The following is a 24007-nucleotide window of genomic DNA, read 5'->3' as shown; positions in this document are numbered from 1 at the left end:
TCCCTAGCATATAGCTGTTCTATGGTTGTCTTAATCATTTTGCTCTGTAGCCTCTAACAGCACCCTCAATGTGCTATTAGCAGCAGGGTCGTTCTGTAAATGAATAAGACAAAATATCTGTTTTTTTTCCTTTTTCCGGTGAAATTTCTCTGCCTACACAAGTTCTGTGTCCCTGGGAGCTGCAAGGAGTCAATCTTTGGTTCAGGTTGGGAGGAGTTTTATTTCTTTTTTTTCTTCCTCCTTTTTAAATGTAGTTCAGCCAGCCACTTGGAAGGTGAAGATAACATAGCACTGAGGTTGTCTGCAGACTCAAGTCACGAGGACTTGTAGGCTTCTCTCTCTGCTCACAATATAGTATTGCAGCGGGCACTTCTTGGGATCCATGATGGTGTATATTTGATTCTAGTTTCAGTGCTTTTCTCTTGGTTTCTGAAGCTGTGTTCTTGCTAAGCAGGAAGGTGTTTTTGTAGTGTTAGAATTAGCAATCAGTGTTGGAACTAATACCTTTGCTGTGAGCTGGGCAAGAGCGCTTCAGAAATAGCGCGTGGTTGTCATTAAATGCAGTGAAATGTGGCAGTGTCTTCTAAAAAAATTAACTTCCAGGATTTCCTGTGGAGCTGACTATTTTCTTGATCTTCATGTAAGTGCTCAGAATTAGTGCTCATAAAAAGATTTTAGTACTAATCCTCCTGTAGGTTCCTTTGAAATACAGTGTTAACATTTTTTTTTCTTTACTCCCGTAAAAGTTCTTAATGTGCCTCCTACGCTTCTTTCAGTGAACACACAGCCTCTGATTTATTAATGCACAACGTGTCCCAGAAATCAGTTTAACTGATTCCCATCCATCATTCAGCACCATTTCTTCTATTATGTTGCAGAGCGGGTGTCTTTGAAGCCCTATTTTGTATACACTGGGTGATAGTTCCGTCTAACTTTTCTGAAAAAGAGATAGAACTCACCAGTTTTATTATTTATGATTGAAGGGTGCATTAGTAAGAGCAGAGCCAGAAACCTACTTTCCATAAAAATGTTGAATACTGTTTTTCAGAAGCTGCCTTTCATTTACGCTTCTTAAGTTTTAGGAAATAAATTTAATGATCAAGAAAGGACTGACAGCACCAGTTCAAACAATGTTTAAGGCCAGGTCTGTGTACAAAAGCAAGGTCTGCAATCATACATTGTGCATTACGAATTAATCTAAACTGGAAATGTTATTTCTTGAAGGCCTGGAGCAAAGATGATATTTATTCCAGGCAAGTACCTTCTGTTCTGCCATGTTGTGTCTGTCCATTGCTCTTAGCTGCCTGTCATCTCTGCTGAATGCAAAATACACTGATTGTCACTTCTGCCCTATGACATTATTGAAGCCTAAACAGAAGGATGTAGAGCTAGTATTTGTTATGCTACATCAGCCATAACATACTTCCTGTACCAAAACAGTCTCGTAGTCTCTGATGTTCAAAAGTAAGCAATGTCAGGGAAACAAAGACAAGCCCATCACTTGGGGACTTGTTTTATTAGCCTCCTCTAGCTAAATACTCCCTGACCTACATCTGGAGCTTGTCTGCAATTAGGAAATAACTATGTCTGCTGTGTTGAGCAAATCAGGAGAGAAGCTCTCAAAACAAGTGAGCAGTGGGTTATGCCTAAGCTGGGGATATTTAAGGCAGAATCCTGAAGTTCACATTCAAGCACGGAAAGTGAGTGACGTGGTAACTTTCTGGTGTGCAATCCTACACCCTGGTCAGAAAGGTGACTGAAAGCAGCCCTCTGTGGGTTTGCTGATGGAAAAGCTGAGTTACCAGACTTTGATCCATAATCAGCACCATTATTCACTGAGACGGTTGGGATGGCCCATGTTAGAGTCAGGCAGTCTCTAACCTTTAAGTAGGAAGTTTGCAAAGCCTTGGATCAGTTACATTCTGAGTAGGAATAAGCTCTGTTTTTTTGTGGGGATTGAATATCAGTAAGACTCCACCAGCAGGGCTCCCCTTTGCTCCCACAGTGAGGTGGTGTCCACAGCTCTGTACCTTTTCCCACATTTCATGGTGTCAGTGTGGAGTTTTTAACAATCAGCAGCACTTAAGTTAGCTAAGAGGCAGGCAGTGTGTTGGCACTGCCAAGAATGTCAGCAAGCAGTTTGTGGCCACCCCACATAATTGACACATCAGTGCGTTATTCAGAGTTTGCTCTGTACAAACTGTTAAACAATGAGTTAGGATTGCCAGCAAGGATAGTCAGTTTGGGAGTATGAAAATGTGTGCATCAGCATCTCTAAAAGAAGAGAAGAAGAAGCAGCTTTGAGTCTGGGAAAGATTTACAGGTAGGCAGCACCCACTTGCTTTAATTAAGACTGAAAGAGAAGAGCTGAAGGTGACCTGTAGGGATATAAATGAAGCTGGTGTGTGTAGTAGCAGAATAGGGATTAAAAGACCTGAGGAAGGGAACTGACTATCAGTGTTTGCTAGTGAGGAAGAGGAACCTGCAGCTTTTGGATGAGTACAGAGCTCTTCACTATTCAGTAAGAACCCAAACAGATTGAATGCAGTTTCCTCCTTTCTGGCTAAACAAAGACTGATGGAATATTACAATAAACTTCAGCCTTTTACTGCTTTAGTCAGTATAAAATTATAGAGAACAGGTCAGCCCTGTGAGTGCAGAGGAAATAGGTCAGGGGTAAAGCATATGAACAATAGCATCTCCATTTTCATAAGATATATTATTCCTGTTTTGAGGCAGATTCTGGTCTTTGTGAAGTGCCAGAGGGCATCTGTTGTGAACTCTGGAACAGGTAGATGAATGGTGGCTGAATTTAACTAATATAAGGAAGCCTTCATTAACTAATGAACTGAATAAGTACAAAGAGAAACTGAGCTTGAATAACTCAGCTTCTCCTCTGAAAAGAAGAACAATGGCATGGAAATCAAATAACATACTCCTTACGTGGGAATAAATTTCTGGCCAATCAGTCCTTGATTTGTTTTCCAGGTTGTACCCGTGCTGGCAAGCTTCATTTCTCATGAGTTGCTGGTAGTTGCTGGCTCTGGGATTCGTGGGTGGTTTATGCCAGAAGGTGAGTCCCAGTCTTGGCATTTGAGCTCTGTGTTCCACATGCAATGTAGTTGTCAGCATTTGGGCTCATGACCTTATTCTGACTGACATATTTTGTCCTATGCCCTGGAAAACCCATATGTGCATAATCCACTGTCAAACAGAGTTCATAGAGAGGACACGTTATTCATATAAACCTTGTTTTGAAATCTTTGGTCTTTGCCCTTTACCTGTTTATCTGTAAGTTTATTTACAAGACTGCTCTGTGCCCATTTGTGTCTAGATGATAAGTGACAAAATCAGATCTCACTTAAGGCTTACACTTGTTTACTTCTAGAAGATGGTGTGATATAGGTGCTAGGAGAGGTGAATCTATTGCAAAACAAAACAAAAATATTTCATTCAAAATTGAGCTTAGATACTTTCTTCTTGTAGTTCAGACTCTTTTACAAGGAATACAAATATGCAATCAGGTAATAGTGCAATCAGTGTCCTAATCAAAGTCAGGGGTCACTTGCTAGATGATCTCTTCGTTTGACACAAGTAGTAGGTGGCCAGATAGATAGTAGAGGACAGACAATTGCTATAGATAAAGAAACAATACAACCAAAATCAATTCAAACTTTTTTACTCTTATGACAGCAATATGAGTCATGCTGAAAAAACCTTCACAGCACACCTTTGTTGGTTTTTTTTTCCCCTGGTAAATGTTTCAAAGGCTGAATATGAAATTTGGGTACAATTATTATTCCATTAAAAATAAAGATGTACTGCATCTGATTTCACTGTGTATCCAAACAGTTTTTAACATTTTTTTTTTTTTTTTTTTTCCAGAACAAAATTGCACCAAGTAAATTTGTGCTAGAAACTTGCACTTAACACAGGAAAGAAACATTATTTTCTGGGCTGAGTGTACAGATGCTGCTGCTTTGGTACACGTGAAGTTCTTTTGTGTTTTATAGTCAAGTGTGTGATTTTTTTTTTTTCCACGTAGATGTACTTTTCTTTTGAAATGCCATAAAAATGTATTTTCTCCGCTTCCAAACAAAGATCAACAAGTATGTGATGCACTGACATGTCAGCAGTTACACAGGATAATTTTCCATGAAAAGGATGCTAATTAAACTTGAATCAAAATGAATTTGAACTAGAACTTGCCTTCTGGTGGGTGAAGCATGTAACCAAAGTAATAGCCTATGAAAAAATGGGACACGTGTATGAAGGTTTTTCTTTTGTGGTGTGGCACTCAGGAAAATACTCTTCATGTTGTGGAATTTCACGGTGCAGTGGTTGGTAAGTTTCTCTCTATTTCATTCCCCATAGATACTCTTGAAGCAGAACTGCTGAGTCACAGCCTGCACCAGTGACGGAGCTCCTGGTGGGAAGGCAGGGCCTACCCAGGGGAGCTTAAGTGCATGTAATGTGTCTGAGTGATTGGAAGGGCTGGAGCCAAGATCTACCCTTTCCAACACCTCATTTGAGGGTTGGTGGTGAAGGTGAGGATATCTTGTTGGAGATTCCTGTATACCTGAGGCCTTCTCAAAGTAAGTAGCTACTTTTCTTTATTTCTGTGTCTGCTGTGTTTGAGCAAATCCTCACTTGTTGCAGCCTGTGATCTTGCTCCTCTGCTGTTGTAGTTGTGCTTTCTGTTGTGTTACAGCCCTAAATTGTGCTCTTAGTCTGTGGTAGCTCTATGGGCTTTTTCCAGACCTTATTTAAAAACAAATGGAAAATGGGCAAAGTGGGTGTGAGAGTCAGACGAAAAAGTTTGGGTTTCACAGTGTCAACAACATGTATTGCCTCCTTTGGATTCCTTGACAGGTGACAAAAGATCAGAATTTCTATATTCTTCGCTGCACTATTTGTTACAAGGCTATACTACAAAAGGAGAACTGTGGTTTCTTTTTCCTATTTCCATTTCTTTTCTTCCTGTTCATTAAACTTCTCTTTGTAGAACATAGTTTATCAACTGGATGTATATGAAAGGATGCAGCCTTTTCAGCCAGAAATTTGACTCAAGCACTGCTGTTGAGAGGAGAATGCCAGTTGTGCTTGACAACTTAGTACTCTGTTGAGTGTGGAGTAGCTTTTGATTAGTTTTAGTTTTAATGTAGGCATTCTGCAGGTGAGAGGAGGTTCATGTAGAATCAAGGTAAATGTTTTTGAAAGGCTGTTTCATTTCATCAAGCAGCAATAATAAACTTGCAATTGTTGCATATATATTTCTAGGCAAGTCAGTAATTTGCTTCCAAAGTGATTTGGTTATGTTTGGCCACTCATAATGAAAAGCCTTATTCTGATTAATCTACAGCACATGTCAATTAATCTCTTGTGTAAGACTGAACTATAGTGCCTAATGTGGTTCTTCAAAGTGATAACCCTCTTATGCTTTGCTAAAAAAGTACTTGTCTTTGCAGTTCTGAAATAGATTAAATTAAATTTCACATTGTTGCTGTGAAGAGAGGAGGTAGGAAGAGCCCAGTCTCATAGAATCATAACTGGAAAGCAGTTTTGCTCTTCATGAACACTCTTGTAACCTCACTGTACTAACCTATGGGCAGAACCTAAAGGAAATGACATAAAATCCAATTTAACTTCAGACTCTTTCATTTTATAAGCAAGAAGAATTTGTGAATCTGCATAGATGCAATTGAACAAAATATGTAATGCAAGCCCTTTTTCATTGACTTAATTTAACCAATTTCAGCCACGTGTCAAATCACATGAGGGGGATGCTCTAGAAACTAGTAAAGTCACAAACCTCTTAACTAATCTTGTTGATGCTAATTTAAATTCTTGTAATAAATTTCTATTATAAAAATATCAGAGGGAAATAGGAAATGCTGGTACATAATGCTCAGGAGATATGAAAACTAGTCTGATTGGCTGGGAAACTTGTGCCTTTCAAAATTCCACACTTACGAGCAGTCCTATGAATGTTTTGGTCAGTTGCTGGCATTTAATGAAACCTGCAGAATTCATGGCATCTCTAAGAGTCCCACATTGCATTAGTTGATGATGGGGCTTGGGCCAACAGGCTCAGTGTCTCTGGATGATGGATCTCAGGTTGAAAATCACTGTGCTCGCTCACCCTTCTGATCATCCTGGACGTCAGATTCATGGGAAATCAAAGTTGCTTTGTTATGCTCATTTCTGAATGGAAACGCTTTGCACGCCTCTCATGTCTACATCTGGGCTTTGGGTCAGATGCTTTGCACACTCAAGATTTCATTCAGTAGCTGTGGCAGAGTGCATCATGTTAGGTTTTCATTCGTCAGTCCTGGGTGCTTGAAACTGTAAGGAAGAGCCATTCTCACAATATGAGTGAGAAACCTGAAGTTGTGGGGTCCTCAGCGCATCAGCTGCAGCTGACTAGCTAGTTAAAGATAATCTGGTCTTTCTAATTTAAAAATGTAGTGTAAGATGATAAGTTAAAGGGAACACTGTTACGGTTGTGCATGACGCTAGAATAGATTTGTCCTCAGTGCTGTTACAAAACAAGTCTCCACAAACAAATTTTAGTGTCTCATTAAAGACTGCTTTATTGAGAGCATAGTGAACAATGGATATTTAAGGTTATTTTTTGAGAGCAGAAATAATTTACGTTTAAAGAAAACTTTGACTTTATTTCTTGACCATCTTAAGCTATAAATCTTAAGCTGTGTTTTACTTGCTCTGTTATTACCAGAAATGCAGTGTAGTAAAACATGAAGTACTCAAAAAAAACCCCGCAAACATTATTGAAGTCTTATATGGGCACTTAATGTTGAAACATCTTTACTACCAGTTTATAGACACTTAAAATATCATTGTCCTATAAGGTCAATTGCTCTTGCAACTTCACTAATGGCAGTTACACTGCCTACCCTGTATTGCTTTAAATCTTCGTGTACTTATTTAGAGTCATGTGCTTCTTCCACTTTCAATGCTCTTACATATGTTATAGGAATCAGAACTTTTAAAGCTGGCTTTTAAAAATCGGATGTAACTTTTAAATCATATGTGCCTTCCTTTTGTTTATTTCTAGAGCTGTTAGAGACACAAATGAAAATGCTTTTGTAATATAATTGATGTCTGACTATAACATGAATCTTGTCATATTCAACTTTTACCTCTGTTCTTGTACTTGTATCATTCTGCTCTTTTAGCAGAATTGAAGAGGATAGTGTCTGGTCTTGATAGCTTGGGTACAAAATGGGATCTATGGCGAGTCCTAAATGAAATCCTTTATCTGCTTTAAAACTATACTTCAAGGACTGTTATGCCTTCAGCAGAGATTTGCAGGGGAGGGGAAGAGATCAGAAGGAAAAACTGAAGCGATGGGTCATCATGACATACTTGCGTACAAGCATCAATAAATACACTTCTTAGGGGCAGTTGCTGGTACGTCTTCCTCCCAAATATGAGTACAGAGGTATGGTGTCTGCCAGCACCCACTGGGCAGCTCAACACACAGCTACATGCCACACACACTCAGGAGAATGCACAAAAGGTAATTTGTGTAGGCATAAATATATGTACCGAGAATATAATTCCTTAGGAGCAGGCAAGCTGATTGTTTGATTCAAATTGTTTCTTAATTGAAACACAAAACAGCTCCTCTTTAATCTTCAGAGTACTTGAAATCATGTCTAGCTGGGAATATATGAACAACAGGATATGAACTGCATCTTTGAGGAATGATGTCTCTACTTTTTTCCAGTAACAGATCCCATTTGGATTAACAAATAGGGATTCTCCTCACAGCAGCAGTATCTGATGGGGTTATCAAATTCTCTGAAACTAAAGAGAATGTGACAGTGACATCAATCAGATGTTATTGCTGCACATACAAATTCATTTGCTAGCCCAAGTGGTAGTTCATTTTTGTGCAGCTGGGAAATTCCTTTCAAGATTTGGTAATAGCTCAGCAGTGTGTATGAGTGGATTTGTATACATAAATGACATATATGGGTGCTGTGGCAGCAGTACAAAGCCATACAAATCTGGAGCTGTTTGTTCCTGATTTGAGGCTTTCCATCATCAGAGCTTTGTCTTTTTGGCCTGTGTTAAACATGGGGCGCATAACATCAAGTTGAAACTTGCCGTGGTAGATTCACAGATGTTTCACCTATGTATTTGTTAAATTAAATGTAGGTCTGTAGTGACAAATTTCAGTCTTGATTAAACCTACGTCGGATTATAGTCTGGTGCTGCAGTTTTCACGTTCATTTTGTAGTGGAGTAGGTATCAGGCTTAAAACCTTAATTTATATCCATAATATTTAGAGGATGTTCAACACTAGACTTCTGTTATAACATTGCCTTTATGGTTTTAAATGGTAATTGCCCTAGTGGCTATTTTATGCACTCAAGTATAAGTTCTCTATATGTGTATAATACCTGGATTTAACAGTTGTCTTTGTTCAGAGCCATATCAGGCATAGCAACAGCTCCTGTGGGTCAAAAGCTTTTGCCTTTTGAATACCCTCCGTGCCTCTCTGAGTTGACCTTCTCTTAGGAAATAGGTTCACAATAGGGCTGAAACGTCCTGCATGCATTTCTCATTTCGTATTGGAGCATTGCAACTGCTATGTCCTCTTGGGCTTTGAGCTTTGAAGAGCTCCTCTTCCTTATGGCTGCTTTTAGACAAGAAAAAATATGCCAGCAGACTCTATATCTGTGCGTTAGCACTCCATGTACTGCATTCCCTTTCTGGGCTGTTGCATTAATTTCACAGTGTTTTCCAATATCTAGTAGCTCTGAATCAAAAGAATCTTGGTCTTTTCTGTTTCTAGCAGTTCTGGATTTAGAACAGTCTAGAAATTAAACGATGTCCTAATCTTTCCTTAGTGGCAAATGAGGGAAGAGTACTTGTCTGTGTGGGCATGGCCAAATTGTGGCACTGGGACTTACAGTCCTGATGTTAATCCATGGAGAGAACATCCTCCTATCCACACTGTTATTGGGCCATGAGAAATTAGTTTATTATGAACAGGATTTAGGAAAAAAAATTAATGAAGTGTCATTAAAAAAAATATATATATATATACACATATATATTTTTTCTTAAAGCACCCTGTAAAGTAAAAGCATGAATTCAGTTTGTTTGTGGAGTCAGAGGCATCTCGATATGTATTCGCACTTGTTAATGAAGGGGGACAGCTGCCTGGAGATGCAGAAATTGTAGTTGAAAGGAACTCTGAGAAACACTTATAAGTGTATGTCTATGTATTTTTAGATAGTCTTTTGTACAGATTTGTATCTATTCACTGTAAGAGAAACGCTATCCTTTTACAGTCTCCATTGAGTGGTATTGGCTTTGAAAGGTATATTCCACCCCTGCTTTGTTCACATATGCACATTATTTCTATTTTAAGGTTTGCTGTGAGTAAAAGCAATCACTGGGTAGGATTCATCTCCTTACAACTATGTCTCTTTAGAGTCAGTGGAGATCACATCAGGACAGTCAGTAGATTCTCGAGTGCAATTCCTGCTATCTTAAAGCAACACTTAAATAGGTCAGATTAATTGTGCCTGAGAGGTTTATTTCTTTCCACTGATTATGGAGGGAGAGTAGATGTTTGTATCACAGTCATCAGCTCTGAAGCTCAGTGATGTGCATCCCACCTGTGGTGTCAGCACAGAGTGGTTCCTGCAGTGAGGTGCTTCCCATCTACTGGCCTCCCGCTCTGCATTTCTGTGGTTCTGCTTTCCTGCACACCAGTATGATTTTTGCCTTGACATTAGAGTTCATAGATGTGAAAATGTAGTCTCCAGATGTTTTAATTCTGCCTGTCAGCACAAGAACCACATTCTAAAACACTTCATTTGACATAATGCATAGGAGAGAAGTGGAGGTGCTGTAGGAGACTTTGTCAAATGGGTCCTTTGCTGTTACAACTAGGGCAAGTTAGCCCTGTTTTGAGCATGGTTGGATTATGCAACCTCCAAAAGCCTCTTCCAGTCTGGTTAATTCTATGACTCTTCATCCAGAGTTTTTCAAATTCATGGTTATTAGTGGCAGGTTTTAAGTTGGGCAATCTGTCTTTTAACAGGTCATAACATAGCAGCCAGTCTTGGGCCTGTACCTTGCTATCTGACCTATTCTTGGGGCTGGATGAGGAGAGCTGCCTGGATTTTCTCCATGAAGTTAGGCAGGATCTTCTGTAGGTACTCAGCAGAGCATTGCTTGGCAAACTTTTTTTCCCCTTTCCTTCCTCTACAAAGAATAAGTATATAGAATAAAGTGAAAGAAGATATTTTTCTGTTCTGCTAAGGCAATTTTGTAAGACTTGGCGTGAGTATCCTGGGAGTCTAAGCTAAAGATGGTGAACATATGGGAAAGCCCAGGAGGAAGCACAGAGTTTTAGTTTTCAAACCTTACTCTTGGATTGCTACAGTAATGTAATGAAAGGACATTAAATGAGCTGAAGTTATTAAACCCTAAAGGTTACAGAGTCCTATTGGGGGCCACATTCAAAATGTAATTAAACCAAGTCCAGATATTTTAATTTCTAGCTGGAGATTTACACAACATAAGTAGATTCTTCTTCCAATTCTAAACTTTATTGAAAATAAGCTTGTTAATTTATTTATTTCTCTCTAGCAGTAACTGAATAGACATTGTTTAGAGCCACTTGGCTCTAGTAAAACAGTAGGTACCAGTATCAAAGAGTCATGGTTCAAATCAGATCATGTATCTGGGAAAACAGATGCTTGCACTCTGCTATTAAAGTCTCACTCCCCCAAAACCATGTAGTCTGCAAATGGTTATCCATTCTGATCCTCCAAGGCTCTCCCTGCCTGTTGTTCCAGATGGTCCATTGCTGGTATAATGCTCTCCATTACAGTGTGTGAGAGAACAATGGTCCTAGAACTGTTAATTCTGCTTATTAGGAATATAGGATTACACTTATAAGAGGTTGTTTCCATCTAAAACATTCCGATTTCATTGTAAAATGAACTTGAGTGAGTTTAACTCTTCAAGAACACTATCTTTAAAAAACAAAACACAAGAACAACAACAACAAAAAGTTCACCAAACATGAACACCACCGAGAAAAATCCTTAAAACAAGCCAAAATCCAAAACCAAGGACATATCTTTATGGATTTGACTTGGCTTCCTATTGCTGGATTGGCTCAGCTTTTAGTAGTCCCTTCTCTCCTTCTGTCTGACTAGCTGCTCTTCTCTGAAGGAGTCGGATTGGCTCTGCTATCTATTTTCCTCAGGGAGAAAGCTGGCATGTGGTTCAGGTGCCTTGTGCTGCAGTTTGCAGGTCTGTGCTGGAAAGCTGACTCTTGAGGTGACCTGGGTGAAAAAGAAGACGTCACTCCCTCTGCCCCACATCAGTTTATTTCTTGGACTAATTCTGTGACCTGTTTGGGCATTTTGACTCCAAACAAGTTTATTCATGAAACACATCTTGAGTGTGTCCTGTGACTGCCTTGGAGCTGGGAAGATGATTTGAGGGGGCAAGAAGCCAGCAGTCTGCCTTGGTGAGTTGTGCGCACACTAGCTAGGGTTTGAGTGACCTGGAATAATCAGGCACTGGCAAGGTATACCTGGGTGCTGTGAAAAGGTGTGGATTAGAATTCTTAAGGTGAGGGGAGGCTCAGTCCTAAAACTCGCTCCTTGGTTGTTTGTCTTGACTGTTGGAGGCAATGGGCTGGCACTGAAAAAATGCTTAAGTTTTAAATTCAGAACAAAAACCTGCAGCAAGCCAAATCACCTTATTTAGAACTTACTAATTGCTTATAACTTTGCTACATCAGTGAAGACATTAGTTAGAAGCAATTGTGGGGCAAGGAGGAAGATAAGAACATGTTTTTAAGACTGTCTTAATATTCAGTCGTACTAAACAAGGTTGCTATGCTTGAGACAACAAGAGTAGAGGAGAACTGCTGAGAGTTGCTCTCCTGCTGGAAGGTGTTTGTGTTTGGAAGTACAAGCACTCTGCCCAAGAGACAGCGGGCTGCAGGCTGGCGTAAAAGCTGCTTCAAGGACAGAATCCAGTGAGAATGGTTTGTATGCAGGTGGAGGAGAACATGAACCTTGGGCACCACTCTCCCTTTTTTGTTTTGTTTCTCTACTCTGATAGGGTTGTGTAGGGCTGGGCTTCTTAGAGGAGTAACTGTATTAAAGACAGCAATTCCTGAAAAGGTCAATTTAGGATACCTTCGTCTTGATCGGTAAACAGACAAAAAAATAGATGTGTGAGTTTTGCACTTGAATCTCGATGAGCAGGAGGCATGTGGTAATGTGTGAGAAGAGCCTCAATGTGCAGAGCAGCCCAGAGAGACCAGTTCAGCAGCAGATCTGGATGTGGGAGTCAGACAACGCTCCCACATTAATTAATGAGGTGAGGAAAGAAATAGAATCACATGTTTTCCAAGTTTGTTCTCCAGAGAAGATTTATCTGGAAAAGCTTCTGTGTTGATTTAATGGAGATGTGCACACTATGAGGTGTTTGTATGAACAGTTCTGAGCTATTTGGATGCATGTCCCAAAAGCAGAGTAGGGCAAGCGGTGAGAAACTTCTCCCCTGCTTTTTTATTTGCTTACCTTATTTCTCACTGAACGAAGGTGCATTGGGTCTGAGGGCAGTGTCTGAGCCAGTTATTCCTCTGTCCTTCCGGGGTACAGTGCCAGTCCCTGCCTGTTCCCTGCCGGGTGTTTCCTGAGGGAAAACTGAATGAGGAGTGGGGAGTGAAGAACCTGTTTCCCCCAGGAGAGCAGCTCAGGGATTTGTATTGAAACAGGCCAGTGATTGAGCTTAATCCTTAACCAAAGTGTTAATGCTGGCAGCTTGCCTGCACAGTATAAAAAAAGAAGTAAAAAAAAAGGTAGGGGGAAGGATGAGGGTGAAGATGTGGATGGAAAAGAAAACACAGCAGCCTGTACAACCCATGCAAAAGAGACAAAATGAATGTGCTACAAGGAAGGCAAGCTTCCTGGGTGAGGTCAGAATGGAGAGGGGAGCAGGTCACAGGCACAAGCTTGAGAAGGTTAGCTTTGAAAAGCACTCCAATGGCTTTTTTCTGTGCTAGGGAGCAGCAGCTGTTGGTTGTGCCTCTGCTGAGGTTGAATTTTGATCTACTTCAAGCTGCAGTAAAAAAGATGCAATATCCTCTGCAAAATGCCTGCTGAGCACAGAGCTGGGTTTGCAGGGATTGCATGGGTAGATCAATCTATTGGCTTATTAGCTAAAATGATCAGGAATTGCATCACAATGGACTATCGATGTCCCATAGCAGCTGATGGCTCTGAATTCTCATCTCTTCTCTTTGAATATCTATTTTATGTATGTATGTATATATATATATACATACATACATGTATATAAATATAAATTTAAGTTTCTTCATAAATTTTTAGGATACAGTGCACTCGTACCTTGTAACAATTGTATCTTCTGAGATAATTGTGCCCTTAATTTTTTCTGCTGGTTGTTTCTTCTAGGCTTGCCATCTGTGGGACTGGCAGTCCTCAGTGGCTTCAAACATCCCAGTGAAATTTGATCTGATCTTTCCTTTTTCTTTGTCTAAACAAGCATGGTCTAAACTAGTTGGTTCCGGGTGCATGGCACACAGAGCATGCTTGACTGAGAGTTTCCAGGCAGGGTGAGGATCCTTATGAGGAAAATCCATTCTCTTCAGTGAAAGCTGCCTTCAGAGCCTGGGAGCCCTGGGACAACTGCAGCCGTGCCTTGCAGTAATCTGGTAAGCAAGAGAAAGATGAGGCTGATTGGAAAATAAACCGAAATGATACAATATTTGCAATGGATAGCTTTCCTCCTGTCTCTGCATATATTGAAAGTTTGTGCTATTTGATGATGCCTCTCCTTTCCCTACCAAATGTTTTACTGTTTTGCTGCTTGCTCTGAAGCTCTAGCAGAGACCTGCTGTGGTACCTAACTTCTAATCTGAGGGTCAGCAGGTTGGGCTCATTCAACAGCAAACTCTGTGGTCACTAAAGTGTCACTGATGCCATGTCCCGAGATACATCCCAGTAAGGTTTTCCAGAAGTGAAAAGATGACAGTTCTGACAAAGGCCGATGAAGTGGGAATTATCAAAGCAATGTAAAAGGGGAGTGTGTTCAATGAAGAAAAGAGAAGTTTCCTTTTGGGATTGGGGGAAAGGACTGAAATGAAATGAAGCTTTCTTGTAAATATTATAGAGAAACTCTTTGCTGGCTTGGCTGAAAGACAAAGTTAGCATGAAGTAAACCGGACAATGAATTGTACAGACAGTTGGATAGGCAGGCCTTGGATTTCTTCATAAAGACCATTTCCTGTGTGTTGTTAATCCTGTTGATTTAAAAACAAAACAACAACAAAAGGTTTCCTTAATTGTCCAGAAGTTTGCTGGACCCAAACCTTGATGGTTATTACGTATTTTCCACAGATTGCATAAATCTAAGTTTAGTTTGGATGTCATTCTAGCTGACTCTTTTTCAGCCATGCAGTGGAATTTGAATGTGGGTTATTATAGTGGGTCCCTTTTTCCTTTACTGACAATTTTCCCAGCGGTGTAATCAGTCTGTGATAAGTTTTGATTCTGCGTTAACTCTTGTGAGATTGTTTTTATGGATTCATAAGGAATCAGACCTTTGGAACCTGCGTTAGCAGAACAGAGAAACTTTTCCTCTTGTCCTCTGGATGCAGAAACGTCGTGTCACCTAGAAAAAGTGACACAGTAATCACAAGCTGAATGTGAATTTGCAGAAGAGGGCTGTTGTATGGTCCTTAGCTTAGAACTGCATGATGCTTCTTTAGAAGGGAGACCCTGAAGAGGCGTTCAAAATGGAGTACTTGATATGCTTCATGTAAAAACCAATGCCTTAGTGGAAATCATGTGTTGCATTTTAATATTTCTGGTTTTGCTAAGGGAGAGGAGAAAAAAATAATCCAGGTTGCTATTTCTAAATGAGTTCTAGCAGTGACCCATACAGTCCACCTTCTTCTTTTACACAGGCACACAAGGGATCTCTCACAGTAAAGAGTGCGAAGTTTGCATGCTTAAATTTAAAATCCTGCTTAAATAGAGTTTAACTAAGACCTTAACTCTCTTGACATTAGACCTAATAATTATTAGGCAAAGCAAGTACTGTCTTTTATTAAACTAATGGGTAGAGTTGGAAGGAAAAAAAAGACAAGCTCCTGGGTGTAAAAGAATTTGTCTTTTTTTTTTTTTCCCCCAACATCTCTTAGCGAGAGGTGGGGAGAATGAAGTATTTTCTCTTTCCATTCAGTGCTTTTCTTGCCCATGTCCTTGATTGACCATAACTCTGTTATATACTACATTATGAACTATTGCTGTTCTGTGGTTGTGTGATTAAAAATGAGAGAGGTCCTATTGGGGGAAGCTGCAGTCTGACTGGGACTAGACTCCATGGTGAGGTGCAGTAAGCAAAGGAGCAGCATCAGGAAGAGACAGTGAAAAAAGCATGTTTACAAAGGTCAGTTCTCCATGTGGTTTTGGTTTTGAAGACCAAGTACGTAATGCAGTAAGCTTCAGAAGCTATCAGCAGCTTCTCCTAGCTGACAATTCAGGTACTGGGGATAAAAGAAGTGATTCTGAAGGAACTGATGAAACTTGTGAGGTTACATGTTAACATCCAGTAGATGTGAGCTCCCAATTGCCAAGCTGGCCTCTGTGTTCTTTCATTTTTTGAGGCCTGTGGCAGATGTAGGAAAACATGAGGAATTCTGACCTGTGAATTAGGTTGGGATCTTTAATTAGGCAGGGAACACTTAGGAAAAAAATTGGCCTGAATGGGGATTTTTGAGCAATGAGCTGATTTGAGAGGTTCAGGTTTGATATCCTGCCAACTAAAGTTTTGCATTAATACTCAGGCCTCTCTTGCTGCGTGAAGTAGGATGAAATGTTTGGGTTTGCCCAGTTTAGCAACATTTTAACTGGTACAAAGCACATATAAACTGTCTGCAGGCTGCTCAGTGTCCCTGACTCATGCTGGATACAAGCAGCAGTTAAAGTTACAGCATCCCATTCTCCAGCTGTGCCTGGTCTAACAGGGCAATATCTGCTTGAGACTAAGAATGGTGTGGGTCTTCCTGGCCAGTTGGAAGAAAGCTTTAGCACGCAAGCCTGGATGTGGAAACAGTCTCGTCTGCAAGAGTAACTCATTTCCATTGTTCTGAGACCTCATTTTCTATAATGATGTGGAAACACTGCTAATGAATTTCAATTCATGTTCATCAGATCTCTTGGATTTGATCAAATATAGGCAGGTCTAGTATAAGACTCAGTAAAAGGGGATTTAGTTTCTCAATAGCAGGAGTTATGTTCTCTCTATTGCCCTGTATTATCCAGCATCAGAACTAAGCTTGGTAGAGCCTGTTGCAAAGGTGGAATGTGCTTAGCTTAAAAACTAGGTCAGGGTCTGAGTAGGCAGTGATTAATATCAGGGTTCAGACCATGTGTAACCCATTTCTGTGAAATATTTATATTCTCAAGAAGGATTTTATCATGGGAGGATTTCCCAGCAGGTTAGGCATATACCAATGTAGCCTTCATTTTTCATGCTGTGATTTAACTGGGTCTATTCAAGAAATGAGTAATTGCTACATCATTGTGATTTTTTGCTTTATCTTAGAACTGCAAGTTTACCTGTTGCCTACAGGGTTCTAATATGAACCTGGTGAACCACGAACGAAATGCTGTTTTGGAATGTAGCTGAAATTAAATCTTGATGTGGATCCTTTGCATGATTTCTAGAATAATGTTCTGCAGGGTATCCCATAACACTGCTGTGATTCTGACACTTGCCTGTAAGAATGTTTCCAATGGCATCCCTAACAGCGACTGGGAATCACTGTATGTTTTCATCTGAGATGTGTACTGACAAAACTTTTAGAAGAGTGTTTTGAGAATGTGATCATTTTCTATCACTTCTATTTTCTTGGAGTGTTTGCTGCTAACTGTGATCATAAACATAATAATAAGAAAGCAAGAGGATGAAAACTGAGACACAGGCAAGATCCACGTACTCTACCTGGTGCTAGTATTGCCTCGCTATGAGAATCATTGTTCTCATCAGCCACAGAAAATGTAGTTTAGTTTTGTCTTCTCAAGCTTATCTACTTTACGCAAGCAGCTCTAAGACACCAGGCTGAGTCATGCCTGGTATGCCTGGTAGATAAGTCTACTTCATGCAGTCATTTAACTTACAGTGCTTATCCCTTTCATAGCATAACGAGTCGTTTTTTCATCTTTGAAGTGCTTTCAGACTGTTTGCTCTTAGTTCACCTAACACCTGAGAGACAGTGACTGAGAAACGGAGGTTAAGGGGCTTGCTTCAGGCACAGAAACAGTTGGTGTCTGGGCTAAATTCAGGTTTCTGTACACTTGATTCCCATTCCAGAATTAGGAGCCTCCATTTAAAAGCCAACTAAAGCTTATATCTCCTTTTTGTTTCTTTACTTTTTTAAAGGGTAAAAACTATTTTGTTGCTCCACTGCAGCAACGCTAATGCAAGTTTTAATGTGGTAGCTGTAAGAAGGTATTTGTTACAGGCGACAGCTTAGAGTTTCTCATAATGACAGCTCCACACAAATAATAATCCAGTAGTTCTGTGTTAGGGTTGTCTGATGGCAACAAAATTCTGAGAATCAAAGGTATGGATGTAATTAGGAATCTTGCTAATGATTCTGTGCGTTTTTGTTTTTTCCTTCTCAATGAAATGAGATTCACACAGATTAATTACTACCTGCTATAAATAAACCCTGAGAATGGCAATCTGCATCGCAGTGGCAGAGGGTAGCTGTCATTTAATATATCACAGCTTTCCACGCACCTGTTCACCCGGTACTGTTCCTATGGCAACTGCACTTTATAAGGGAAGCTCTGCATAATTAGCATGGATCGAGGTCTATATCAATCAGAATAATTTGGAAGAGTATGGAGAGCCCAAAGGAGAAGGCAATGCTACTTGTCTCAGTAGGGAAGGTATCAGACCTCTGCTGCGTGCTACATAGTGAGGCAGTTACTAGGAGAATTCAGCAGAATTAGCAAATCTGAGGAAGCCAAATTATACAAAACAAGAAACTTTATCTTTTTTATTTTTTTGGTTATGAAACCATGTTAGAATGAGCTTTGAAAAGTGAACAAAGACAGAAAACCAAACTAAAACAAAAACCATGCTTGCATAGGAGGCTTTGTTGCAACTTAGGACATTTCACAGAGTGCACAAGTGTTGTCAGCCTGGGGACCAGGCGGTGATGGCCAGCACTGCTTGTAATGTCCAGCTATGCCTTTTACCTTATTGATCTTTGTTTTTGGTCAAGACCTGCCAGACGCATTTCAAAGTGACAGATGCAGATGTGTGACCCGTGTTGCCTCACAATGCAGCACATTAAATGTAGAACAACAGCTTTAACTTCAGTTTTATTTTTTTTTCTTGGCTGCTGGTGTCAGAAATGTCACTTAAAAAAAACAAAGCTCAATGATTTTATAAAATGCCTATAAAAAGAATAGTGCTGAAACTGGGAGAGCTTTGTGTCTGGTTATGTGTGTGTGCACAGAAGACTGAGCGAGTCTTCTAACACTGTCTTGGCTTCAAGTCTCATCTGGAAGTGACTCAGTTTTCAGCAGTATTTTTTGGTTATAAAATGCTATCCTTTTTGACATCTACTAAAAAATGCATTTAAAATCTTCCTTAAATATATGACCATCCATTTATCTGTGCATCGTAGATCTATCTGAAGTAAGAAGATGAGTAAAATGTCTCCTGATGCAATGCTTTAAACAACTAGACTGAAGCAAAGATTATTTCTAAACAGATAATTTACTGTTTATTAAAGGGACTAGATTGGGATAGCAAGAAAAGGTCCTCTAGATCTGAATGTATTAATAAGGAAAAAGCCCACTGTCTTGTCAACTTCTGTGTCTACACCACCAGGGATGCTTCAGTGACAATTACTGAGAGATAGTTACTCATGGAGATTAAATATAAGTTTACTTCCCTCTTCCCCTGCCCCATCCCTCCTGAGCTTAGTGGTATTAGAATGGACCACTGTCATCCAAAAACTTGAGCGAAACCACTGAATCATTCTATATGTGCATTCAGAAACCCCTTTAACTACAACAGGCTTTAATCACTATCTATAAAAGAAATTGAGATGAAATGGAAGTCTGGTACGTGTGTTATCAGTTCCCAAAGCTAGCCAATACACTTGGCATAAAAATACGTTCATATTCCAGGCTTACTTTCAATGTATCTTGCTGAAAATGAAGAGACTGTACAAAACCATTCCACCTTTGAGCTTACAGCTGATTTATGTAAGGTAGCAAAATGGGATCAAAGGTGTCCTGATGTGTCTTCTAGATTGTGGTTCTTGTAGATTCATAAAACACTAGTAAATTCAGCAAATTTCACCCTCATGACGAATAGTTTCTTCAGTGAACAATGTTTAATAGACTCCAGGTGATGAGACAGGCAGAACTGCAGGAAAGATCTTTGAAGGTCTGAGGATTAGCAAAATGCATTTGGAGTTTGGGTTTTCCTTGTAAAATGTATGGTCTAGTTTGTCCCTCAAAGACCCAAACTAACTAGTTTCTTCTGTAAGGATGGACCTTCGCTTTGTTTTGCTTTGGTTTCCACAATTTGGATCTGTGTAAATCTGTGTGCCACGCTGAAGAACAGCTGTTGTGAGTTTGCCTTTATTTCTCTCCTTCCCCCCCCCCTTATTTTTCTGCCTAATTTTTACTGAATCTGTCTTCTCTTGCAGCTTACTTTAGCTCATTCAGGGCTAGAGATCTGGAATGGGAATAGGAAAAGCAGTCAGTCAGATCTGTAAGCCTTACTTCTTTGGCAAAAGCATTGGCACTAACTCTAGTTCTTCATCACTTTTATTACATCATTATGCTGGCTTACTACACTGACTTTTCAGTGTAAAATTGGCACAATGTGGGCTTTTGGAAGGTGGGGTTTAATGCAGGTACAAAGCCATGTAAAGCACTTGCTGGGGTTGCACACTGGAGGAAAGAGTAAGTAGGAAAAGAGGCAGATCCCTGTAGCGCCCACATGCTTTTATCTCAAACAGTGGATCTGTTTGTTTCTGCTGGCATATGGAGGTGCTTTGGAGAGCAAAAGGATCCAGAATTTTGCCATCTGAGTGAGACTAGGAGTGAAATGTCATGTACCCTTATAGGACTCAATTAAAACATTTTGAAATGCTTGCATTGGGCATGCATACAAACACATTCAGAAGAAAGGCAAGGCTCGATTAATGATGGTGCATCAAAAGTTCAGCATCCTAAACCTTCCCTTTTAAACTCAGGGAGTCTTTAGAGATCTTGTCAACGCTGTTTATGTTGCTTAACAGTGTCTTCTGCCATTGACAAAGCAGCACTTCGCTTCTGTAGTTAATGTGGCAGATTCTCTCTGTCCCTATTCGGATGCTGATGGAAGTTATTTACAGCCTCAGCAGAAAGATCACACAGCGCTGTGATAACTGGCCCCTATCGACACTGCCAGGTTTCCAGGTCTGTAAGACAAATGTTGCTGCTGGCTCTCAGCACCCTGTGTGCCTTGCATTCTGATGCAGATTTTTATTACCTGGCAGGTGGCTTGGGAGAAAAAAGAGCTGAGATCAATAACTGCAAACGATCAAGTCATGTCAGAGAGGGGTCAGCAGCCAGCACTTGTGGAAGCTGCCCCTTGACACGGCTCTTGTGGAGGAGGAAAGGGCCTTGATTTCTGAAAAGCACTGTGCTGTGTTAAGAGTGCCTAATTATAGCTGTTGCTACGGCTGGCTAAAATAACAGAGGGCTTTGAACAGGACTGGTGAATAACTGCACTTAGCTCTGATTGTTGGCTGTGTTGCTGCTGTCTCTCAGGTCTATGCTGGGTGTTCCTGGTCTGGAGACCCAAATGCACAGTGCTGTGGGCCTGGGAGAAGACCCAAAGGCCTTGGGCAGCCCCACACCAACTGTGGCCATTTTGTGCCTGGGGTGGGCTTATCTCACCTGCTCTTAAACACCACCAGTGTCACCTTCCTTTAGCACACTCCTGTGTGGCAAAACCAAAACCAGCAATTTTTGCTCTGGTTGCCAAAGCAGAACTATGAGAGGCAAGGGCCTTGTCAGAGTTTCAGACAGAACTCCAGCAGATATAGCAACCTCTTCATTTCATCTTGGTTTGTATCTCCTTGGAATTAGATGAGCAGCAGATTCTGCAGTTTTCTTCCAGCGCAATCCAGGAAAATGTCTGTAAGCAATTTCTGCATTAAAGTCCCTATTTATATCCGTAATTAAAGAAGTAAGTATCGTAGTTATCTTTCTAATTTCATAATTACCTCTTTGAAATAATAGCCCTGTTCCAGGTGTTTTCAAAAATAAAACAGCCAGGGAAATTAATTTCAATTAGAATGGAAAAATACAAACTGAAGTGGAGTGTTTTTTTGTTTTTAAAGATAACAGATAAAACAACAATAAAACACAACTGCAAAGAACAAAAAAAGCCCAACGTGCACTTCTTGGAATGTACTTCATTTAGATAATTAAATCCGTACAGTGTGAATGAACCATTGGCAGCAGTGCCCTTTGTCAAATGACATTTAGAATGCATTAATCTGCTCAATTCTGAGGCTTCCCAGCAGCTTAAAACACATCTGGAGGCAGAAAAAATCAGTGATTTCTTAATGGGAGTGAATAGTCTTTTGGTATGTAATACAGATGCTCTAGGCTTTCTCACTTGGAAGATTTAGTAATGTTGAGAAACTCAAGCTGTATTCGTGTGAATTCAGAAGCAATCACAAGCTCATAAGCTTGTTTATGCTTATGTTTAAGTGTTTATGTTGGGGTTCAAAATAAAGACTTTTTTTTCCATCCCAAAGAAAATGAGAGAACCCATGAAGGAGAACACTCTTATCTCAACCATTTCTTTTCCTCCTTTCTCCCTAATCTTTCTTCCAGCACCTTTTGTATTGTCTGTTACCACTACAAATCCTATTTTCTTCCTGTGACAGGGTTGTAGGGGAAACTGTTTGATGTGGGATATGTGGAAAGGAGCTCTTAAGAGAGCTGCCAAAGCTGACAGATTTTGGGAGAAAGTCATGCTTGTTAAAGCTCAAAGTCTAAAGTTGAATTCTGTTAGCAGCACCTGTTCTCTTCCCTTCTCTGGCTCTTGGCAACCCTTCAAAGTGGTCACTAGAACAGAGCTCATCAAAACAGATAAGGCCTGAAAGCAAATTATTAAGGTCACAACTCTCTTCTGGAGTCTTTCAAAGTGTGTTTGTTGCCCTTGTGATGTTGTTGCTCCTATCGGGAATGACATCAGTGAAGTACAGTAGAACCTACCTTCCTGCAGGTCCCCTTGTGAGCCATTAAAATTTGAGACTTTGAAAACTTATTCTGAGTTTTTAATTCATCTGTGCAGGCCTTTGGGGATGAAGCTTCAGGTTTCAGTAAGTGTTTGATACAAGAGAAGGCCTCAAAGTCTGGACCTTTGGATTTGTGTGACATCTGAAAGTGGCCTGGACATCTCTGAAGAGTGTGTTCTCGGGTTGGCTCCCTGAACTTCTCGGAAAAGATCTAACATTGTTCTTAACAAGTACGAAGAAGTGCTGTGGCAGATGGTGAAAATGAACAGGAGGGTTCATTTTACCTCTTTAGAGGTAAATTACAGTACTGGGAATACTTGGTGTCTAAAAGTATGTGCTTTGAGGTTTAGAGGGAACTTAATGATATCTGTGTTATGCTAGCCGTGTACTGTTTCCATTTCGAAGTAAGATCTGGCACGTGCCAACCTTTCCCATCACACACATCACCCGAACTAAATGATTGTTTTCAATTGCATTAATTTTTCTGAATAAAATGTTAGTCCTTTAAGTAATAATGTGGTACAACAAATTGGGTGGGAAGGTTCCATGTGGGCTCTGAATAGGAATGGAATGAAAGATGACCAGGATTCATTCATAGAAAAGGTGCATTTCAAATTGAGGGTGGGACCGCAGATCAAAAGAAGAGAAACGGAGTGTTTATGATCTCTGAAATTAGTGCTTTAAAAAATAAATAGGGGGAAAAATAATTTTTGAACATTGCAAGATGTAAGGGAATTTACATTGGACGTTTTTGGTAAATGTTCTTTTTGTTAGTAACTAAGGCTTTTGCAGCTTGAAGACTTGATCCCTTGCAGCCTATCATTTTATCTCTCCTTGATCCTGCAGTGAAATCATAATACTTCATTTTTTTGAGCGATATTATGATCATTTCCATGGCAACAGACTGATGTCCAAAGTACGGGATCATGACTTCAGTGTAGGATCAAGGAAGGGGAGATAAAGTCCTTATTAAAATACGCACTTTGTCAGTAAGAAACGAAACTCATGAAAAATCAATTAATTTTATTATGTGTTTCCTTCTCCAACTGAACATAAGTACAATAAAAAGTACCTTTTTATTTTTTTTAAAGAGGCTGTTTATTTTTGCTTGTTAATGCTGATCAATAAAACTTTGGCTTTAAAGAAAACATGAACAAAGGAATTCAAGCTATCATATATCGTATACATATATAAAACCTTACATAAAATCCTGATAATATACATATATATTTAAAAAACAGAGTGTTTTCTCACAATCTTTAGTAGGTCTACTGTTATGAAAGTAGACCTTCTCCCCAAAAGATTACTTTTGTGCACTTATATGCCAATTAGGAAGCTCCTGATCATCCCAGCTATAGTTGTATTCCATTAGGCTCTCTTGGTCATGATATTTCTCTCTTAAGACATTTGTTCTGCCTCCAGTTACCCACATTAGGGAAAAAGAAATACTGGCCTCAGTGACCTATGCTGCAAACCCTGATATGTGTTTGGCAGAGGTGACTGCCTTCTGACCTACCAGATATTTTGGAGGGCATCATGAAAGCCAATGTTAAAAGATGCTATTGGCAGTCCAGAGGCATCAGAATTTTGCCAGATAAAAATGGTCAGTGTTACATTTGTTTTGTGCAC

The 24007-nt window shown here is 39.9% G+C and overlaps 1 long non-coding RNA gene across 1 annotated transcript in view; it reads left to right on the top strand.

Annotated features, from left to right (window-relative positions):
* LOC146755454 (uncharacterized) overlaps positions 1–24007 on the top strand; it is a 116598-nt gene that overhangs the window by 1816 nt on the left and 90775 nt on the right. The window contains exons 2-3 of the long non-coding RNA XR_014937997.1: positions 2989–3073; positions 4375–4595. This is a non-coding gene — a long non-coding RNA (uncharacterized LOC146755454). The remainder of the gene's footprint in view (positions 1–2988; positions 3074–4374; positions 4596–24007) is intronic.

This window comes from Coturnix japonica, chromosome 32 (assembly GCF_054131305.1).
Source record: "Coturnix japonica strain WE chromosome 32, WE-NBRP24, whole genome shotgun sequence".
Lineage (NCBI taxonomy): Eukaryota > Metazoa > Chordata > Aves > Galliformes > Phasianidae > Coturnix > Coturnix japonica.
Note: the sequence above shows the minus strand (reverse complement) of the source record. Positions and strands in the feature narration are given on the sequence as shown.